Source organism: Rhinolophus hipposideros (assembly GCF_964194185.1).
Source record: "Rhinolophus hipposideros genome assembly, chromosome: 19".
NCBI classification, from domain to species: Eukaryota; Metazoa; Chordata; class Mammalia; order Chiroptera; family Rhinolophidae; genus Rhinolophus; species Rhinolophus hipposideros.
In genome coordinates, this window is record NC_138065.1 from 29,466,027 (window position 1) to 29,489,656 (window position 23,630).

A 23,630-nucleotide genomic window follows, 5' to 3' on the forward strand; every position below is an offset into this window, starting at 1 on the left:
TTCCACAGAGGGGAGTCCAAAATTTTGGCACCCAAACTTTTTCCTTTGTCTTTTTAGATCCTGTCTTCCAAGCTAAAGCAGAGCAATTGTTCTTCTAATGTCTCTCCTTATAATATCTACAGGTGTCTTTGTCTAGACTGGATAGAGAGGTTTCCTTGTTCTACCTAGTTACTTAATCTAAAATGCTATTAATTTGGTCTACATATATTTTTCTAAATCAAACTATTTTCACAGTGCTCTGAAAAATCTTCTAATTTAGAGAGGGGGACACAGTATCTCTTATATTTTAACTTCGACAAAGAAATTACATAAGAGAGCTGTGATATCTTTACCCTTACACTAGAGTGCTCCTGGACATGGTAGTTAAGTGGTCTCTAAAATGAATGACCTGAAGTTCGTTGACTAACTTGATTACCCATATTTAAATGATGAGAAAAAACAAGAGACAATATGGGTCCAGAGAATCTCAACATTATACACTACCTTATTTATAAAAGCCCTGAATGGTGCAAAATAATTCAAATCAAGAAGCTTATACCAAGGACAATAATGAGAAAGAATAATGGCTTAGGTGATGCTCAAGAGAAGAGAGTCATACATTCATCAGGAGCAGGACTTACTCAGATGTGTAGTCACCGGGACTTACAGGAGGGAGATGGCAAAAGTTTCTACTGTATTTGACCTGGGCTGAGCAGCAGAGGGTCCAAGTCACAGCCCCAGAAGCTGGCGAAAAATGTCAACCAGAATACTGTGAAGCGTAAGCCTCACTCAGAATGCTGGCACATGAGAACCATTCCAAAGAGGTATTGTGCCCTGAGGGAGAAAAGTGAAGATTTTATAGTGCTTTAGCCTAAGAAATCAGCCAGACTTTCAACTAGTTTTGAGAATAATTGGTAAAAATTGATTCTTGGAAGAGGGAGGTATTGTTTTTTCAGTCTTGCAGCCATTGGTTGGGCTACCTGCCAAAAAATACTATCATTCATAGGTAGCAGGCTTCCAAGAATGGTCTGAAGGCAATGGACAGAATTTGTGGCAATTGAATTCTTTGACTAGGAAATTCATACCCTGATCAAGTAAACAAATACTTGACCTAATACCATTAAAATTTGTAGGTGTTACCTTTCGCCTCAGTATCCCTGACCAGCAGGACCTGGTATGTGCTTGACTGATAATCAATGTCTGGAGTTGTCCTGGAAGTTTCCTTTGTTCCCCTTTTCTAAAAGGAAATCTTTATTGGGATAGAGCTATTTTTTTCCATTATTGTAATATAGGACTACTACAAGTGGTTAAACTTGACCATTTAATCTATTTGTAGCAAGGTTTCTAGGGTTGGAATTCTGAATCTACCACTCTCTAGCTGTGTGAGTCTCTCATGGTTGTGCTTGACCATGGTTGAAATTTTAGAATTGAAGCTCTAAGTTTTCTCTTTCAGTGTGTCTGCTATGTTTATATGTCTGGAAGGTGTTTATTTCTCATTGTGTACATGTATAATATTTTCTTAATTCCAGATGTTATTACCAAATTGGATTATAAAGTATATCAGGGAAGTTTATTTTGATTGGCTTAGAGATAAATAAACACATAAATTAAATATTTCCCAAATTCTCAGAAATTAAGGAAATTTAACTTCTAATATTTTTAATGAGAAAAAAAAGAGTCATTCTCATAGAAATGAACCCAGAAACATTTTAAGAACTCAAGTTAGCATTATTTAGATAAATCTATGGCAAAAGAACTAGTTTAGTGATTTTGGTTTAAATAAAAATAGGGGGCCAGCCTCGTGGCTCAGGTGGTTGGAGCACAGTGCTCCTAACGCCGAGGTCACCGGTTCGATTCCCACATGGGCCAGTGAGCTCTCTGTAGCTAAGATTGTGAACAACGGCTCTCCCTGGAGCTGGGCTGCCGTGAACAGCAACAGCCAGAGGTCGGCATGGGCTGTTGTGTGCTGCTGCAAGGCTGCGAGAGCTGCCGTGAGCTGCCATGAGCTGCTGTGAGCGGCAAACCGACCACTAGTGACCCACTGCCTCAGCTGGGCGGAGCACAAGGCTCCTAATATGAGCATGAGCCAGGGAGCTGTGTCCTACACAACTAGACTGAGAAACAATGGCTTGAACTGGAGTTGGGGGAGGAGGGGAGGCAGAAGAAGGGGGATAATAGGTATGTTTTCTCTAAGTTATAGATGCCAGGGAGGGGAAAATCCCCATTTTCACCCCTCTTGAGTTCTTATGGCTTGACTAATAACAAAATTGACATAAGATTAGATTAAAAGGAGAAAAACCAATTTGATGTGTGCACATGGGAGATCATAAATGATGCTCAGAGAAATAATTGAAGCTGGTAGCTATATACACTTTTAGACAAAGAAATGATACATTTGTGAAGAATTGACAGAACAAAGAAAGTTAGGTTTCAGTGCTCATTAGTAAGGAATCTAAGCAAACTTTGTACTTGGGTAGTAAATTAGTAAAGAAGTAATAATGTTTGTTTATACAGGCTTTTTAGCCCTGGATTCCTTAACTCTAACAATAAGGGTGTTTCTCTCAGCAACCCCCAGAAGAAGGAGGGCACCTTTCACAGGGGAGATTTATTTCCTGTATTCAGGGAGACAAGGGAGGATCAATGTGTCCTTGCACCCGCTTCTTGTCAAGTAAATTTAATTCAAAGAAACCAACTTGCCTTTGTGGAATATTTTGAGGTGGACTGCCCTGGACTCCAAAATAGGTATTAAGAAGAATATAAGTGTAAATTTTTATTCTGCTTAGATATGTTTTTTAAATTATATAGGTTTGTGGTGGGGGGTGGAAGATGAGGGTAAGGGGGATCAAATATATGGTGACGGAAGGAGAACTGACTCTGGGTGGTGAATATACAATGGGATTTATAGATGATGTAATACAGAATTGTGCACCTGAAATCTATGTAATTTTACTAACAAATGTCACCCCAATAAATTTAAAAAATTATATAGGTTTGCTGATTGAATAAGCTAGCATTACTTATACCATCATGCACTGCATAACGATGTTTGGTCAATGACATATCTATACAATGGTGGCCCCAGAGATTATAATAGAGCTGGAAAATTTCTATTGCCTAGTGACATAATAGTCATCATAATATAGTACAATGCATTACTCATATATTTGTGGTGATGCTGGTGTAAACAAACCTACTGTGTTGCCAGTTGTATAAAAGTATAGCACATACAATTATGTACAGTATATAATACCAGATAATGATTATAAACAACTGTGTTAATGGTTTATGTACTTACTATACTATGCTTTTTATGGTTATATTAGAGTATACTTTTTCTACTTATAAAAAAAAGTTTGCTGTAAAACAATATGCATATTATGCCAGCAGCACCCTCATACATCAAATGTTTACCATTTCTCTTGATGGCATCATTTTTTTCTTGTACTTGATTTAATCTCCTGTTGTTTGGTACAGTAACATGCTTTCAGGCTTACAGCCTTGGAGCAATAGGGCATATCATATAATAGGCTATACAATCTAGGTTTGTGTAAATTCACTCTATGATATTCACACAATGACAAAATCTCCTAATGATACATTTCTCAGAAAGTATGCCCATCATTAAGTGACACATAGCTGTAGTTAATGTCTAAGATTACAAAAAGTGTAAATTTGTTATAACCACATAGAATAATTATTCTGGTAAACTTTATTTTAATAATAATTAATTTGAAGTTAGTTTTAAAGATCTTAAGGAACTTAAAACCTTGAACTGATAACTATATTGTTAATTAATGAATATTCATTAGACACCTAGATCATTTTTAATACAGAACACTGAAATACTGATTATTAGTTATAATTTTATTTTATGTACTTCCTGTTTTTACATGTCACAGAAAGACTGTACAATGTGTGATCAAACAATACAGTGAATGTTTAAATTTTGAAAAAAATCATTACAGTAAAAGACACATTGCGATTAATTCCCCCCTCAAAATACTCCCCCTCATTTTGAACACACTTATCCCATTATTCTTGCCACTTTCTGAAGCAGTTCTGGAAGTCCTCTTTCATTAGTGTCTTTAAGCACTGTCATGGCTGCTTCGATGTCCTGAATCTTTTGACTTTGGGGAAGAGCTAGAAGTTGCATGGTGCCAGATCCGGTGAATAAGGTAGATGAGGACACACCGTAATCTGTTTTTTTGTTTTTTTGTTTGTTTTTTTACTTTTTTTAATTAAATTTATTGGGGTGACAATTGTTAGTAAATTTACATAGATTTCAGGTGTACAATTCTGTATTACATCATCTATAAATCCCATTGTGTGTTCACCACCCAGAGTCAGTTCTCCTTCCATCACCATATATTTGATCCCCCTTACCCTCATCACCCACCCCCCACCCCCTTACCCTCTGGTAACCACTAAATTACTTGTCTGTGTCTATGAGTTTTTGTTTCTCATTTGTTTGTCTTGTTCTTTTGTTGTTTTCGGTTTATATACCACATATCAGTGAAATCATAGGGTTCTCTGCTTTTTCTGTCTGACTTATTTCACTTAGCATTATATTCTCAAGATCCATCCATGTTGTCACAAATGTTCCTATATTATCTTTCCTTAACGCCGAATAGTATTCCATTGTGTATATATACCACAACTTCTTTATCCATTCATCTATCGAAGGACATTTTGGTTGTTTCCATGTCTTAGCCACCGTAAACAAAGCTGCAATGAACATTGGCGTACACGTGTCTCTATAGAGAGATGCTTTCAGATTTTTTGGGTAGATATCCAGGAGAGCGATTGCTGGGTCATACGGTAATTCTATTCGTAATTTCTTGAGGAACCTCCACACTGCCTTCCATAGCGGCTGCACCAGTCTGCATTCCCACCAACAGCGTAATCTGTTTATTTGACAGAAACTGCTGTACCAGAAGCAATGTGTGACACAGAGCCTTTCCGTTGTGATCACAAAATATGGTGAATGTTGCTGCCGAGTGCCATCCTACGGAAAGGCAGGGATCTTCAATATGGGAAGTGATACATTGAACCTTAGTAACAGTGTGTTTTAAAGAGTGCCATAAATCATCCTCCATCATGACAACACTCTGTGTCACACACACTTCTGGTATAGGGCAATTTTTGTCAAATAAAAACATTACAGTGTGTCTTCATCCACCTTATTCACTGGATGAGGCAGCCACGACAGCACATAAATGCTGGTGGGTGACAGAAAGTACACAGCTATCCACCCGTTACTTTTCTCTGTCCAATAGAAGCTACTTTGGTTAATTGTCCCGTGCATTTTGTCTTCCACACTCCAAAATATTTAATATCTTGAATCTATTCATGTCTTATTATTTCCATCACAATCACTGCCTCACTTGCTCAAGCTGTGATTATCTTTCTCCTGAACTATTGAACTAGTTTCTTAATTGTCCTTACAATTTAGAGTACTATATATGAAACTAAAATCAGAATATGATAGTCACTTCTTTATAACTTTCAGTGTCGGCCCATTGCATGGTGTGACCTCATCCTACCTTTCCAACTTCATCTATTTCTTTTCTACTCGCTCTCACTACTCTTAAACCACATAAGCTTCCTCTGGTCTCCATCAATATCCTTTTCAACCCACAACCTTGGTGCTCGCTGTTCTTTCTACCTGAATTTTCATTGCATGAGTGGATCCTTTTCATCATCTAGGTCTCAGATGAAATATTACCTTCTCAGAGAGGTCTTGCCTGATTATTCTATTAGGTTGGTGCAAAAGTAATTGTGGCCTAAAAGGTTAAGAATAATTGTAGAAACCACAATTACTTTTGCACCAACCTAATAAAACAACCCAGCCCCCATCACATTTTCATTTTTATTTTCTTCTTAGTGCCAACCAAAAACCATGATCTGAAATTATCTTAATCATTTTTCACTCGATTGTCTTCTATTTCGCCAACCAGAACGTAAGCTCCATGAAAAGAGGAACCTTACATTAATTACCACTGTTTGTTCAAGGCCAAGAATGTGTCTGACACATAATAGGAGCTCAATAAATGAAAGATTGTTAGTAATATTGCTGAGTCATGTTATGTGCACCCCCATCCCTACTGAGCTGAAAAATTAAACCTTGGCCAAGACTGTTTGTCTTCCATTTCTTAGCATCACCAATTGTTTTCTGCTTAATGGCCTCAGTTTCCAGGCATAGATCCAGAACAAAGGAGTTGCAATGAACCTATCTAATCTCCCCAGGAATGTTGCCCTTGCCCCCTAACTGCATTCCATTTCTAGCCTTGGAATGGGAGCCCTCTTTCAAGAAAGGCATACATGAAAAGAGGTGGTGTAGGCAACCAGGGTCAGGGTTCCAGCAATCCTTGAAGCTTTCCCCATATTCCAGTGAGATTTTCAGGATCTCATGTTTTCCCAATCTAGTGTATCAACCATTCTCAAACAAAAGACAAGTAAATCAGAGCATTTGGTTGGCTGCATTTGTGCCTGGCAAATAATTGATTTATTGATCTGGATTTCAGAATCTGAGTTGTGGTTCTGCTTTTTTGTTCTGTTTCCAGCTTGTCCAATCTGAACTAAAATTTGTCTTATTGCACCTTGTGAGAATAATCAACCTACTCTGATCAGCTTAATATTCATTCAACAGATATTAATACATATTGCGTGTCTACCATTTTGCCAGACACTGTTGTAAGCACTTGGAATGCATTGGGAAACAAGAGACACAAGTTCTTTGTCCCAGAAGAGCTTCCACTCTAGTGGTATGGATAGTGAGTGGGATAACAATAAACAATAAGTATAATAAATAAGTAAATTGTGTAGGATATTGGAAGGCGTAAGTAAACCTACGTGAGAATAAAGAGTTTGGGATGGTAAAGAGAAGGTAGATTGCAATTTTAAACAGCAGAACCTCCTTTAGAATGTGACAGCTGAACAAAGAGTTGAAGGAGGTGAATTAGATATTCAGGCATGTGAATATTGAAGATTTTCAACCATGTAAATGTCTAAGAGCATTCCAGGCACAGGGAGCAACTAATATGAAGGCCTTAAGGCAGGAGCATGCCTGACATGTTAAAGAACAGCAATGTGACCGGAGTAGGAGGAATGGGAGTGGTAGATGAGGTCGAGAAACAATGGAGGTCAGATCATGTAGGGCCTTTAGCCAGTGTAAGGACTTTAGTTTTTACTTTGAGTGACAAGAGGAATCACGGCAGGATTTTTAACAGAGAAAGGACAGCACTCGTTTAAGTTTTACAAGGATCCCTTAGGCCCTGTGTTGAGAACAGACTGTATAGACAAAAGGGTATAAGCTGGGAGACCTGTTAGTACAGAACAGGGAGACCTGTTACTATCCCAGTAATCCAGGCAAGAAATGATGGTGGTGGCAGGGGAGGTGGTGGCAGGAAAGTGGTTGTAGGGGAAGAAAAAGTTTCCTTGACTCTCTTAGAGTCCCTGGTTGGGTCTGAACATTAAGCTGATAAAGATTAGTAGGAGGAGGGGCCGGCCTGGTGGCTCAGGCGGTTGGAGCTCTGTGCTCCAGCCAAGACTGCCAGAGCTCTCAATCACAAGGTTGCCTGTTCGACTCTTCAACTCCCACAAGGGATGGTGGGGCACTAATAACGGCAACTGGACCTGGAGCTGAGCTGCACCCTCCACAACCAAGAATGTAAAGGCCAACAACTAGACTTGGAAAAAGTCTTGGAAGTACACACTGTTCCCAAATAAAGTCTTTTCCCCTTCCCCAATAAAAAAAAAATCTTTTAAAAAAAAGGGTTAGAAGGAGGAAAATATACATATTTATTTTACATGACACAAGAGCCTTCATAAGGAAATGAAGACCTGAAAATATGGTTAAATCTGAGTGTTTTTAAGGCTAGGTTTAATGAAGAGCAGAAAGTCATGGAAAGGTATGATAGGGCAAAGAGTATGAGCTAAGTGTAGTAAACTGGGGAAAACTTAGCAAGGCCTGTTCATTCAGATTCTTCTCCAAGTGTGTTCCCTTCTCTTGGAGATAAGGATGTTCTTTTCCTCCAGGTATAGGGAGGGCACCTCTAACCTGAGGGTCTTAGGCCTGCTTCAGAGGAAAGGGGGAAAGTCAAAATGACCTTCCTGCTTCTGTTGTTTCTCCAACTCCTTCAGCTTAAAACATTCCACATGTCTAGGTGCCATATTTTGGGATAGTGAGTCCTGAACCCCATCATAGTGAAAAATGATTAGATTCTGGATATAGTCTGAATGTAAACCCACCAGAAGAAATGGCTGTGGCATTTGAGAGAAAGAAAGGAGTCAAAGATGACTCCAAAGCTTTCTTTTGAAAAACTGGACAGAGTTGTCATCCACTGGGGTGGGGAAGGCCAAGGGGAGAGCCTGTACGAGGGGCACATTAGACTTCCAGTTGAGCAAGCCTTTGGATACACATGTCAGAAGCTCAGGAGAGAAGTCTGGGATATATGTTGACACATATAAAGAAAGTATTTAAAGCCATAAAATTGAATGGGAGAGTAAGAGTAGAGAAAGAATAGAGCATCAAAGACTGAGCCTGAAGCACAATAACATTTAGAGCAGTGTTGACAATAAAAATATGTGAGCCACATTAATTATAAGTTGCCTAGTAGCCACATTTAAAAAAAAAAAAGAAAAGAAAAAGAAATGAGTCAAATTAATTTTAAACCATATTTTATTTTACCTAAGATATCCAAAATGTTATCATTTCAGCATGTGATTACTAATGAAATATTTTATATTCCTTTTTTCTCAGTGAGTCTTTGAAGTTTTGCATGTGTTGAGTACTTACAGTAAGTAATCCCATTTAGACTAGCCATATTTCTAGTGTTTTGTAGCCATGTGAAACATACTGGACAACACAGATTTAGAGGCTTAGGAGAAGAGAGACTAGCAAAGGAGACAGAAGGAAGAATCTGTGGGGTAGAAAGGAAACCAAGACATCATGACATCTTGGAAGCTGTGTGAGTGAAAGTGGTGATAATAGTTTCAGTTTTCTTGGTGAAAAAGCAAGCCAGGTTTACTGCCCAGGGTGACAATGTGGAGGTATAAGGAGAGAGAAGAGAGCCACAGAGGGAAGAGATTAGGGAGCAAAAGATGACTGCTGGACAGTCTGAAAATTCACTGAATCATGAATTTAAAGTGAGAACGAGTCAGTGAGGTTGGGTGTTTTTCTCCAGATACAAGGATTCAGGCAGGATAGGCAGAGACTTCAGTTTAACCAGGGGAATGGCTTTATGCCCTCCTTCTTAATTCCATTTGTTTTGATTAAAGTTATTCTGATTGCAGGGGCGGCCTGATGGCTCAGTTGGTTAGAGCTTGAGCTCTGAATGGCAGGGTTGCCGTTTCGATTCCCACATGGGATGGTGGGCTGCACCCCCTGTGCACTTGGAGCTAAGCTGCGCCCTCCGCGACTAGATTGAAGGACAAAGACTTGGAGCTGTTGGGTCCTGGAGAAACACACTGTTCCCCAATAAAAAAAATAAGAAAACTTATTCTGATTGCAAATAACAGAAATCAGGTCTCATCAGGTAAATCAAAAAATAAAATTTATTGGAGTAATTTTGGATAATTTTCATAAATCAAAGTCTGCCAAGAGAGTCAGGATGCAGGAAGCAGACAGCAGTCAGGAAACAAGCTGTAGGCCACTTGCCTCTTCCTCCTCCAGCATGCCTCCTCTCCAGCCATGATCCCACAGAAGATGGGAGACCCATTACTGCCAAGTTGCTTTCACCTCACCCTCAGCTTGAGAATTCATAGTTGTCTTTGAATTTATATTACTAAGAGAGAAAATCTGATGAAACAGGCTTTGGTCAAATGGTATGTGAGTCAAGGAAAAATCATGGGGAAAAGGCAATAGCTAATAATTCAAAATATTGTCTCATATTATATGTTTGCAAAAACATAACATCAGAGGCTGACTCCTAATAAGTGTTCATAATAAATGAAGTTCTGTGGAATATTCAGTGTTAAAGGGTAATTTTTAAAAAAATAAAATGATATCAGATGCCCTTACAAATATAAAATGAACACATGTCAAAGATTTTATTTAACTCGATTAATGAAGAAATAAGTAAGATGGTTCAACCAGTTTAAAGGAGAATTCAAAGACTAGACATATATGTAGTCCATAAAAATGAATCTACAAATAGAGGCAAAACTAGTGTTTTTGGAAGGGATAGGTGGTAGGAGGGAAAAGAAATCAATTGTCCCTTCACTGGCTAGGATTCATTTGCATGTGTATAAAACAGAATTATTTGCACTGCTATGTTATCTACAATTTACAATGTTGTAAAATAGCTCAAAGACAATGAAAAGTCCAAACCGCAGAGAACCAGACAACCTACAAGGGGTGTGCTCTAAAAAATGCATAGTTTTCCGTTGAAGATATCCAGCAGTTCTTTGATCCATTTCAAAATCTTTCACAATTTTTCTTGATAACTGAAAATACCTGAGTTGTTGGTAAACACATTTCTTTATGATTCTCTCACTGCCCAATATTTTGTACTCAATATTATTTGGTGCCTTTTCATTTTTAAATGAAGTTGTACTTTTAATTATTTATAGTTCTATGGTATTCAAAGTAATAATTACACAAAATAAAACATCAGGAAGCCAGATTCATTTGGAAATGTGCATAAGTTTTACGCTCTAAGCCCCAAAATTCTATTATCTCATTTATTTTGTTTTTTCTAAACCATATTACATCTCTGTTTCTTTAAAAAATTAAATGGGGGAGAGGGGTGACCACCACCCCTCTGGTGGTGGTGGTGGTGGTGGTGGTGGTGGTGGTGGTGGTGGCCGGTTAGCTCAGTTGGTTACAGTGTGGTGCTAATAATAAGGTTGCCAGTTCAATCCCTGCATGGGTCACTGTGAGCTGCGCCTCCCCTTAAAATAAAAAAAGTAAATGGGAAGACTATTACTGATACGAACAAATGCTCCTGTAGGAGATCAGAATATACCACCCCAAAATGTGTCACTTTGATACAACGGTTATTTTGACTTGGAAGCAAATGAGAATCAACAGATGCAGAAAAAACCTTTCCTAGAAGCTTTCTCTATCTGACTAAAAGCAGAAACTTCTGAGAAATGAGGACTGCCATAAATTTCCTCTCCTGGGGGAGTTTTATGGCTGTGAAGAAGATGGAAAGTTAGCATTGAGATGGGTCTGCAAACAAGCCTTAATGAAAAAGAACTTTATCTTCCATTAGCTTCCCCATATATGCATACTTACATTCCCACAGTTTGCCACCCCTAAAACCTAAACTCATTTTCCTTTGTCTTGTCACTTCTCTACAAATGTATTGTTCTTTATTAAGATGTTATATAAGCCCTGAGTTCTAACCACTCCTTTGAGTTTCTCATCACTGAGTACCCCACCCCCACCTCCATGTGTATGCACTCTGCATATGTTAATAAACTGTTTTTCTATTGTTAATCTTTTGTTTAATTCCCAGGGCCCCAGCCGGAGAAAGTTTTTTTCCTCCCTACACTCACAAGATTAATATTAAACTTTAAAAAGCAGATACTAGTGGATCTTCTAGAGGACCTAAACTTTTCCTTTGTCTTCTTTTTTTTTTTTTTTTGAAAACTTTGAAAATACAGAATACAATTACCTACATTCTCCTCTCTAGAATTCAGGGCTGTAACACTCATATTTTTCCAGTCTTTTTGCCTATTGTAGTAGATTGTATTACTACTGTTCCCAAATTATTTATGCCCTTTTCTGGTAGAATTATATGTACCTCCTCCCATTCTCACATGATTTTTAAGACATATCCCATACATGGCAGGCTTGGGACCTGGCTTGTTTTATGGTTTAAAGGGTGATGTACTACTTCTTATCTCGTGCTTTAATAACGATGGCACTCTAGTTTTCTTTTCACTCTGCTGTGGAAACATTTTCTCTCCAACAGAAACTTCTGCTTCCACTTAAATCTCAGAATGAAGAAGACATACAGAGCTGAGCCCTAGCCAACCTACAGCTGAGCTGACATGAGCAAGAAATACACCTTTACGATTGTAAGCTTTGGGGATTTGGGGATGTAGTTTGTTGCTGTACTATCACTTACCTATGTACTTTCTTTTCAAAAAATTATACATGCTATATGTAAAATCTTCTGTTGAACTTCTCATCCCACAAAGTCTCCTTCAGGATTCACTTTTCCTCTTGTTGAAACAGCTCTTTCAGTGAGGATCTGTGATTACTAAAATTTCTGAGTCCTTGCATCCCTAAAGATGTCTTTATTTTACCTTTACACTGGAATAGTAGTCTCACTAAGCATAGAATTTTAGCATTATTTTATTTCACCATTTTGAAGATTTTATTCCATTGTCTTTTGGCATTTGCTGTTCTATATGAGAAAGTCTGGTATCAATCTAATTCTTGTTCCTTGGTAAATAACCTGTTCTCAGATCTCGTTGGTAGCTTTTAATTTTTCCCTTTCTTGTTTTCAGAGTGGCTATGAGTTTTAAAATTGATTTTCTCCTTCAGAGAAGGAGGAGGAGGTTTCAGCATCTGCTGCACCTGCTATCTTGACCCAGCATTTGGCTCCTGCATTACTAAATGGAGTGGACATGTTCTGATGACATGCACTCATCATTTCGAATTATTCATTTTGGTATCATGTTGCAAAAGCCTGATGCTCCTCAGACATCTGATGAAGTTTATAGAACTATTTGGATATACTCTAAGTGCCATTAATATTAATAAACTTCTGGTTTTTTGGTTTGTTTGTTTGTTTGTTTGTTTAGTTTTTGTGTCTTCTTCTAGAGAGTTCCCCTGTTCTCTTACTTAAGGCTATCGACTGCCTCTTTATTCTAATGCCCATGCACCCATCCATAGCAATCTTCTGCATGTTGCTTGGCTTCTCACTGCTCCCTAGCCACCTCAAAATGATTCCTCCTGTTTTATTGTACACTCTCTAGCCCCCGCCTCCAAACTTACCTTGCAACATCACTTTGAAAACCCACAGGATTCTCCTTTTCTTTTTTTCTACCAGTTCAGCAGGCAGAAAGAAATAGTATAGAAATTTATTTTCTCATTGGTATACATTATGCTACTATATTAGTGAGACTTGTTCTTGACTTCTAATAATGAAGGCCCAAGTAAAAGGGCTTAATCTTTAAAAGCTTTTTTTTTTAACCCCACTTAAATAAATTTCACAGATAGGCAGTTTGAAGCTAGAATTGTGGCTCCTCAGTCATCAGGGACCCAAGCACTTCTATTTTTCAGTTTGGTATTCTTTAGCAGAAGGCTTGTAAATCCAATGTCCCTTCACAGTCACAAGATGGCTGCTGGATCTCCAGTCATCACAATCATATTCCAGCAGGACAAAGAGAAAGATAAGGTCAAAAAGGTGTGCTTCCTACCTGAGTCAGCCCCCTTTAAGAGAAGTTCCCAGACAAGTGGAAGTTCTCTTCCACTTGTATTTCATTGGCCATCCCTAGTTACAAGGGAAATATTTTGTTGTCTCAAATAAATTGCATATACTGCCTTTATACCATCACTTTTGGTTGCCCTACAGTGTACATTAGCTTACTTTGCTCTCAATTATATTCTAGTTAGATGGGATGTCTCAATTTTTTAAATAAACAGAAGGTTTAATTTTCCTGGCTTTTGGCTCCTTTCAAAGATCAAATCAATCGCTATAAAATGGATAAAACATTAAGTGTCAAAATCATTGACTATTACCAACCTTGCAATACCATGGAGCACTATGACACTGGCAAAATTAACTCACACAATTGCCAGTTAATTCAGTTCCAGGTTTACTGAGTGGCTTCAGTGCTGGCTAGATGCCAGTTACCTGTGGTGGGTACAGGGAACAATCAAGATTGTCCTGTCCTTGAGGAGTTCAAATTTCAAAGACTCACAGGTGCCTGGAGGCAAGGGGAAGCCACCAAATAGTTTTACACAGAGGAGAGATGTGATCACATCTGTATCTCTGAAAGATAGCTCAGACTCTGTAGGGTGAACTGGAAAAGAGACTTGATGTAGGGGATTCCATTCTAGAGGCCAAATATTGTTCTGCATTGCTGTGCCTTTGCTGTCCGAAGTATGTCCACCCACATTCTGCACCATGTGCCTGAACTATCTTCAAATCCTCATTATCCCCACCTTTAGGTTTTTCTCACCTCAAATTTTTGATTCCATGCCTACACTCCTGGAAGTCCTGGAATAGTCAAAGGGACTTTCTCGGATCAAGAGTTTATGCTGTCTTCATTCATTCGTTCATTCATTCTTCACACATATCCTGAGCTTCTATCAGGCTCTGGGCTCAGGGTTCTGTGCTATGAACTAAGACTGCAGGTGGGTCAGATCCACTTCTTGCCCTCAAGGCAGGGGAAAATTATTTTTGCTTCTCTTTAAGCTTAAGAGTATTAAGAATCTAGAGCTAATTTTGGCTGGAGAAGGGGGATGGGGCAGAAGGGCAGGCAAGAATCAGAAAAAAAGAAGCAGTGAAATCAGGAGGCCAGATTTATCCTCAAGGCCCAGTGCTGTTTTCCCTAACCCCAGACTACCCCCTCCCCTTCCTGTTCCCCTTCCTTCTCTTTTTCCTCCTCCTCAGGTCTTTTCTCAGCCAAGCCTGGCTTCCATTCAAACTTTCCGGAAATCCCCTACCCAATTTCCAGCTTTTGAAACAATGACTCTCTAGAGATTATTCCCAATGTCCTTGGAACTGGAACAATGAGAGAGTAAAGCCTCCTCTCTGGTTTCAGGCTACATCCCTGCTCCCAGCCTTCCCCCACCCCAAAGTAAAAGCTTCCTCACTTCTCCAATCACTGTCCCCATCTGTATAGAGGCAGGAAGTTGTGGGAGGTAGAAGAAAAAGCACTTTCTATTAACTGCTCCTGAAACCTCAAGTCAGCCCCCCCCACCCCCTTAAGTGCTACCTGGGGCCTGTCCTCTCTTAGCAAGAACTAGAAGGAATCTCTCCACAGGACTGCAATTGGACACCTGAGTGTGCTGGGGGTTGGCAGGCAAACTCAGGGCTGGATTCCTGTGTTTTGTAAATCTCTTTTGATGACTTAGTTTCCCCCTGCCACTGAGGTAAGAGGACCAGAGGCCATTCTAAAGGCGCTGGAGGTCTCGTTTTTTTCTCAGAGCCCAGCTCCTCTTCCACTCCCAACTCTGACCCCAGGAGACCCCTGTTCCCTTCCTTACCCAGTTCTGCCAAAAGGACTGTTAGATGGGGGAAGGGGTGCAGGCGGGGCTTCTCTTGCACCATTCTGGCGCCTGACTGGATCGGGTTACTGGAGGCAGTCTGGATTTGAATGTGCAAATAAACAGAAGTCGCTTTGATCCAGGAGGCTGAGAGGGAGGGGAGGAAAGCTGAGTGCCCTGGTCAGAGAAGTAAGGGCTGGGTACTTGAGAGAGGGTTTCGGGATGTGAAGTGTGAGCGTGTCCTTATTCCTTTGACAGGACCAAAAACCTATTTAAAAATAAGAGAGAGATCCAGAAAGAGGCAGAGACCCACTCCAGGCATTTCAGACTTCCTCTGGGAACCAACTATTCCACTGGCTTTTCCTGTTACCAGGACAGGAGTGGGTAGCTTGGAGCCCACCCTCCCTTAAGCCTCTCCCACCTTTGGGACATCTTGGGTGCCACTTGGGAGAGAGAGAAGAAATGGAACTATGCATTGTGTGTGGTTCACCGCAGTTCAGGGTGAGGCGGTGGGTTGGGAGGGGGTAGGGCCTATTGTCTCCCTGGGCACCAATCCACAGCCACAGGCAGGCTTAAGAGAGAGAAAGACAAAGGAGGGGATGGGAAAGCACAAAGGGAGCAGGAATGAAATGGTAAGTAAAGGCAAACAAAAGTGAACCGGGGGAGACAAAAGCTGGGAACAATATTCCCCAGGCAATAGGCTCAGGAACAATAGGGACACTGACAGCCCCACAAAGACACCAGTGTCTCCAAGTAGACGTTATCTCAGGCAGTGGTTGGCAGCCCCGCTCTGGCTGCAGCTATTTTCAGTGCTGCTTTTGTGCCATGCTGAACAATATTCCTTGCATGGCTGCTGATAGAAAGATGAGAAGGTTTCTGTTTGATTCTCCTCTTCCTTCCCTCCCCCTCCTCCACTTCCAACCCCCACCAGCTCCAGGCATTCGGCATTCTGAGCTCAAGTCACTGGCCTGGTTAGAGTGTGTGGGGGTGGGGGGGAGGGGAGGTGGGAAGAGAAGAGGGGGAACCAAGGGGCCAAGCAGGGAGGGTCTCTATCATGCCTTTCAGTTGCCCTCAACCTTACAAGGGTCTCCATGGAGAGGAGAGAGTGGAGATTAGGACTGGAGAACTGGGGTGTGTGAGGAAGATTATTCAGGGAAGTGGATTCTGCCATCACCAACAATCACAAGGCTAGACTGAGATATTCACTATAAAAAAGCCTACTCAGCAAGTGTTTTCTGCTCTTGTGGCTGTCCGTTCATTTAATAGCCAAGACCATAATAGGTCTCACCTTGCTCTTCTGCCCATTTCCTCCTTTGTCCCAGCAAGTGCTCCTCATACCAACTCCAGAGCCACTGCTTTCTCCCATCTTTGTTTATAATTTTACCAGCTCCTTGTCTCTCAATCGCTCCCCACAAGTTGAACACTATAAGTTGAACCTAAGAGATCAGGGTGACTAGTCCTAGCTTGGGGAAAGACTGTTTGGTAGCACTGGCCTTTCAGTTGGCCCAATGGCTATTCCCTTTGGAGCACACATGACCCCGGTCCATAGTATTAGCCATTCTCCGCTAAGTATCTTCACCGTTTTCCTTCCTAGAGGAACTCTGTCTCTAAACTATTGGGTCAAAGTTTTTTTCAGGGTTGTAGCCCACTATAGCTGCCCCCATGGAATTAGAAAGAACCCTATATTTTTTCATCTAACTGATCATCTTGTTATTATTCTTATTCTTCTGTTCAGGTTATTTTTCTAGGAACTACATTTCAGATCCCTGGTTTCCTCAAAAATATTGAGACCAAACTTTGCGGAAGGCACTGATATAAAAGTTTCAGGGAGAAATGCTTCCTAAGAGACTAGACACTCAGAGGTTGAGCCATCACTTAATTTGTGGGGTATGTGGCTGTCTTAATATAAGTAGCTCTCTGAACACAGGAAACACATTTTATACCTTTATTGGTTACCTCATGGCATCATTGCCCATAATAAGTTCTCAATGAACACTTGCTGAATTGAACCAAATTTGGAGAATTAGAAGGGACCTTAAAGCTCATCTAGTACTTTGCTACTCAAAGTGTAGTCCCTGAATCAGCAGCATTAATATCACTTGGGAGTTTGTTAGAGACGCAGAATCTCAAGCTTCGTATCACAGCTTTTGTATCAAAATCTGCATTTTAACAAGCACTGTAATTCACAGAATCCTTGAGAAACACTGATATAGTATAGCTTCTCGCTCCCCGCCTTCCCACAACACCTGCCTATTTTATGACAGTATCGGCATCCAGAGCCTAGAATCATAGAAACTGTGAGCCAGACCAGGCCATCCAGCTGGCACCTCCAGAAAGACCTCTGTAGAGCTGAACTCACCATCTGTGGAAACAATCTATTGCACAGTTGGAATCAAATCATACTGAACAGAATTAAATTGACATTCAAAGAGTAGGTCCTTGTACCTAGCATATGCTCAAAGCTTGTTGAAGGATAGGTTTACATCATCTATTATGACCTCCCTGGATGATCCCTGTGATGGGTGATTTTATGGATCAAATCGAATGAGGCACAGGTACCAAGACACTTGGTCAAACATTATTCTGGGTGTGTCTGTGGAGGTGTTTCTGGGTGAAATGAACATTTGAATTGGTAGTCTGAGTAAAACAGAGTGCCCTCGTCCCATCAATTGAAGACCTGAATAGAACAAAAAGTCTGAGTAAGAGGGAACTTTGCCTGCCTGACTACTGAGCTAGGACATTGGTTTTCCCTTGTCTTTTGATTCATAACCTCTTCTGGGGACTCAGGACTGCCAGCTTTTGGACTAAATCTTACATCATCAGCTCTCTCATGGTTCTCAGGCCTTCAAACTTGGACTGAAACTACACCATCGGCTCTCCTGGGTCTTCAGCTCACAGACTGCAGATCTTGGGACTTATAATCATGTGAGCCAATTACTTATGGTAAATCTCTCTATATATAGTGATGTTCCTCTGGAGAACCCTGACTAATACAGATTTTGGAACCAAGAAGTGGGGTGCTGCTGGAGCAAATACCTAAACATGGGGAAATGGCTTTGGAACTGGGAAATGAGTGGAGGCTGGCAGATTTTTGACATACATGCTAGAAATATATATCTTAAGGGCAATTCTGGTAAGATCTCAGATGGAAATGAGGAACATATTATTGGAAAATGGAGGGAAGAAGATCCTTGTTATAAAGTGGCAAAGAATGTGGCTGAACCATGTTCTAGTGTTTTGTGGAAGGTAGAAATTGAGAACAATAAAATTGGATATTTAGCTTAGGAGATTTCCAAGTGAAGTATTGAAGGAGTAAATCAGTTCCTCCTGGCTCTTGTAGTAAAATGTGAAAGGAGAGAGATGGATTGAGGAGGAATTATTAAACCAAAACAAACCAGAGCTGGAAGGTATAGAAAATTATCAGCCTGTTCATAGTGTAAACATGAGAAAGCTTGTTCTGATGAAAACACTAAGGGTGTGGCTAAAGAACCACTTGATGAAGAGATCATGGGTGCAACTCATGGACTTAATTAGCCATCTCAGTAGAAGCCAGGAATATAGATATTGTTATATGAGCAAAGACACTGCAGTGTAAACTAAGGGGACAGAGAAAACAAGTTGAAATGTAGGAAGGATGTTGGACGTTTTAGATCCTACAGAATAGGACCATAGAGCTATTTAGCTGTACATATGTGCTATTCTTCAAGAAAAGGGAAGAATGACCCCTTGAGTAATTCAGAGATCATCATGGCTACCTTCTTGGTTTCAAAGGGTGGGGCCATTGCCTCGGTTTCAACAGTCTGGATGGCCCCTGACTGAAGCGTTGGAGATGGGGTAGCCCAGAACCTTGGGAGCAGGATCTCCCCCAACTTGGCAGAGCTGTAGAGGTGGAACCACTGACTCAGTGAGTCCTGAAGGCGGGGCATTGAGCCAAAGAGACTTATCCTCCAGTCTTAAGATCTAATGGAATTTTTCTCGCTAAATTTTGAACTTACTTGGGACCCATCACCTATTTCTTCCTGATTTAGATGATATTTAGGTGGGACTTTAGAATTTAAGGTTGATACTGGATTGAGTTAAGATTTTTGGGGCTGTTAGGATGGAGTAAATGTGTTTTGTATGTAATAGGGCATGAATTTTGGGGGAGGCAATGCCAGAATGTTAGGGACCAAATTGTGTCCTTTCCTCAAATTCATATGTTGAAGCCCTAAGTAAGGAAGTAATTAAAGTTAAATGCGATCATAAGGATGGAGCCCTTCTAGACTTAGTGTCCTATGAGAGGAAACACCAGAGAGCTCATTGTCTCTCCCCCCACCATGTGAGGACACAGTGAGATGGCAGCCATTTACAAGCCAGAAAGAGAGCTCTTTACCAAACTGACCCTGCCAGACCTTGACCTGGGATTTCCAAGCCTCCAGAACTGTAAGAATGTAAATTTCTGTCTAAGCCACCCAGTTTATAGTATTTTGTTGTGGAAGCCTCAGCTGATTAAAACAATCCCTCATGATGGGAAAGAAAGAGAGGCCTCTAAACCCACACAGGGTGGACTGAAGGGCTCTGAAGGGTCTCACAGCAGAGGACACACAGAATCTCATTATTCCTCCAAACTAGAGATGGTAACATCTCTTCTTTCCTCCGATGTCCTTAGTGCAAAGAGCTCAACAGCGGTGAGCCCTTTGGGGCTCTACAAGTCAAAGCAATTCCCCAGGCAGGGATGGGCACTGAAGATCATTATGGATATCCCAACTCAAAAGTCTTTTCTTAGACTGCAAGATTCTGCTGTTGTTATTCAGACAATGGTGCTATCTTCCCAATTTGTAGGGGAAAAGTTACAAATGAATGAAGTCAAATTTTTACAATTAAAATTAATTCTTTTATCCTACAGTTTAGTAAAAAAACCCAAAACACTTTTGTTGGAGCCTAGCATCATTCATGTAGTTACTTTAATTCTCATATGTTAAATTTCATCATCTTCTATAAAGATCATCATGATTGCCAAGTAATCAATCAATCTAACCAAATTTACAAACCATTGCAGAGTGTTTATTTGACTGTCCTCCTGTATCAAACCAGTAGATTCTCCCCAATGACATGAATAGAGCATAATTTCTGATCTATGAGCAGTCATGTTTGGGGAGGAAGGGAGAGTGGCTGGAGTTTGCAATTTACTGACCAGTTAAACTGGAAAATCAGCTTTTCAGAAGTTTGCTTCTGACTCCTCCCAAACCATTTATCTCAGAAATCTTATACCCCCTCTTCTCACCCCTCCAGATTAGGGGAGGGCAGAGAAGAGAAAAAAAATTAAAGTTTGGGATAGACCACCATTCAGCAAATTTATAATTTGTTCTGAATTGTCAGCAACAGTGGACAGGTATAGAGGCATTATCATTGTTTTGGCAGCACTCAGCAAGCCACAGCAGCTGTGCTCTTCTAATCCACGCAGCATAGCCACTGGGCAGTTCTGGGGTAATAAGAGCTTCATGTTCTCTCACCCCTTCAGCATGTTTCTGTGTGTTTTCTTACATGACCTAATCATCCCAGACCAGCTACCTCTGATATATGGGAAGGTCCTCTGGTCAGCACATACAGGGTGTGGACACAGAGGATGGCACCATCTTTCAAGCAACTGAGAATAAGCAGACACAAGAGAAGCTCTCTGCCCTCCCTCTATTTGCCTAAAAGCAGGGCATAAATTTGTAAAGGTGTCCCTCCTCCCTGCTCTATCAGGAAGGACAATGGTAAATCCTTGGAGAAAACTCTAGACCCTTATCAGCCCAAAGATGGCACCAGAGGAATCTATATAACAAACTTTACTGAAACAAGTCCTATCACCCATTAGTGCTCCCATACGAGTATATTTACCTTCCCACCAAGCGCTGCCTTAGAAACTCAAAGTCCTTTTCCTTCATCTTGTTGCTTCTCTAAAAACTTATTGCCAAGATACTTTATAAGCCCAAGTTCTAACCACCCTTCTGAGTTACTCATCACTGAGTACTCCTATGTATATCTGGCTGTGCATGTTAACCAACTTCTGTTTCTTTTCCTCTTGTTAATCTGTCTTTTATCAGTCTAATTTACAGGGCCCAGCCAATTAACTTACGATGGGTACAGTTTTTCTCACCTCTTTTAGGAAAATATAAGGGCCTCTGGGCTCCTTACGGAGATGAAGGGAGGGTGACCCCCAAAAGAGAGCTTTATGAGTTGTGAAAGGTGGAGAAAGGATTTCAGCTTCTGCCGATAAATGTGTAAGGCTCATGTAAAATAACTGTAAACTTGAACTTTTAGAGTTAATAATGCAGGGTTTTGCTTGTTTGTTTGTTTTGCCACAGACCCTAATTAGACCCCTTGAAGAAGTGCTAGTATTGTGCTACCCCCTGCCCCCATGTATTCCCCCAACCTGGGGGAGGTTGTCCCTTTTTTTTTTTTTTTAAATTATAGTTGGCATTCATTATTGTTCAGCTTCAGGTGTACAGTACATTGCTCAAGCATCTACACCTTCCCTGAGGTGGTCTCCCAGATGGGACCTGTGTCCATCAGATACCCTACAAAATCTTTACAACATTATTGATTACGTTCCCCAAATTATTTTTCAAAAACTCTGAGGCCATTTTGTGGTTGTCCCTTTTAAAGACTCATTTCCATGGGCTCAGGTGGTTGGAGCTCTGAGCTCCTAACACCAAAGGCTGCCGGTTCAATTCCCACAGGGGCCAGTGGGCTCTCAACCACAAGGTTGCTGGTTTGGATGGTGGGCTGTGCCCCCTGCAACTAACAATAGCAATTAACAAAGGCAACTGGACCTGGAGCTGAACTGCGCCCTCCACAACTAAGATTGAAAGGACAACTTGACTTGGGAAAACGTCCTGGAACTACACACTGTTCCCCAATAAAGTCCTGTTCCCCTTCACCAATATAAATAAATAAATAAATAAATAAATAAATAAATAAATAAATAAATAAAATACTCATATCCAGTTGGCATACAGGAGGTTCACAGAGGCTGCCATCTACCTGAATGATGCCTCCTGGAATGAACAATGATGAGGCCAGACCCATATTTACTTCTCAGATCAATGTAAGGCACCAAAGTTACTCCAATCCCTTCCCCAACCCCTAACTTTTGGTGACTAAATTGCTCTTATCATCTATTTTGTGACTCTGCCTGCTATCTGTGAAGAGTAATCTAACTCATCCTACCCTTCACTTCTTAGGAGGTAGTAATTTGTGCTGTGGTGGTGGACTCGGTGTCCACTACCAAGGATTGAGTACTGTCCTTGTAGGTAAGAAGTTTTAAATTCTGAATCAAAATTTTCTTTCTTTTCTTCAAAATTCTGTTCAAAACTCAGGCATTCTAGGATTAAATCCCTGATTAAACTGGCCAAAGTGTGGTCATTGAACATTTTCCCTTTCTTGAGACTCATTAGCACACCACTACTTAGCACCACATTTATCTTTGCTCTCAGGTTCTGGTTTCTTCTACTCATTCCTGGTCTGCATTTTCTCCACAAGTGACCCTGCTGCTTTCATTAGGCACCAAGCTATGATATGAAAGAGGCCTCATCTAGTCCTGCCTCAAGATCAAAATCAAATCAACAAATGTTTTTCCACAGCCATTGCGTGCAAGACACAGTCCTAGGATGAGTACTGGGAGATGAGCAAAAAGATACAATGCACTGGAGGTTACCCCTGCCTCAGGTAGTTTACAGCTCGGTGGAGAGATCCGCATGTTCACATGTAGTAGAGCAAATGATATTATGAGATTTCAAGATGACAGTAAAATGGAAGTGAGAAGGAAACATAGGAATGTTCAAAGAAGATAAAGTGCTTGTAGATAATAAAAGAGGCAATGGAAAATAGACCTTGAAGCAAAGGTGGAATTGGCCAGACAAAAAGGAGAAAGAAGATGAACGATAGCTTAGGAAATGATATAAACAAAGATACAGGCAGTTCTGCTATGAGGCTTGTTTTTGAAACATGAATTTGTTCCAGTCTGATGAGGGAGCAATTTGAATTGAGCATAATGTGAATTCTGCATTTGCTTATGTTTGACTGTGCCCTGAGAAAAATTAGGTGAATGGAGAAAAATTCACCCAGGTGAACCAAGGAGTGTAGGAATATGCAAAATATACACAAGTACGCCCCTCAAATTTCTACCCCTACCTAAGTCCACAGAGTGTTATAACTATACCCATCCATATCTGGTATTATAATGTTTTTCTCCAATCTTATAAGCTTCCTTCCACTACTTCACTATAACTCATAAGCTGCTCCCCTTCCAACACCACTTCCATATATACAATTCAGACCTGTTTTAATGTATAGTGCTGGATTTACTGTAGTATTTATTTAGTTCTTAATCATTTAACGTGTATAAACTGTGCTACCATTTTATCAGGTTCCTGTCTTCTGTTGATGTTACTGGCAAAGTTTTTGAGTATTGTGATCTCTAACCCCATTTTTCCCATAAGCCCTGTGGTTTTTT

The 23,630-nt window shown here is 40.5% G+C and overlaps 1 protein-coding gene across 3 annotated transcripts in view; it reads left to right on the forward strand.

Moving 5' to 3' along the window:
- Positions 1-23,630, forward strand: part of SOX13 (SRY-box transcription factor 13) — a 205,908-nt gene that overhangs the window by 92,287 nt on the left and 89,991 nt on the right. The window contains exon 1 of one of the 3 annotated variants that reach the window (XM_081026373.1): positions 11,991-12,006. The exons of the other annotated variants lie outside the window; for them this stretch is intronic. The gene's annotated coding sequence lies outside the window, so the exon portion shown is untranslated. Of the gene's footprint in view, positions 1-11,990; positions 12,007-23,630 lie in introns of those variants that run through there. 3 annotated transcript variants of the gene reach the window in all.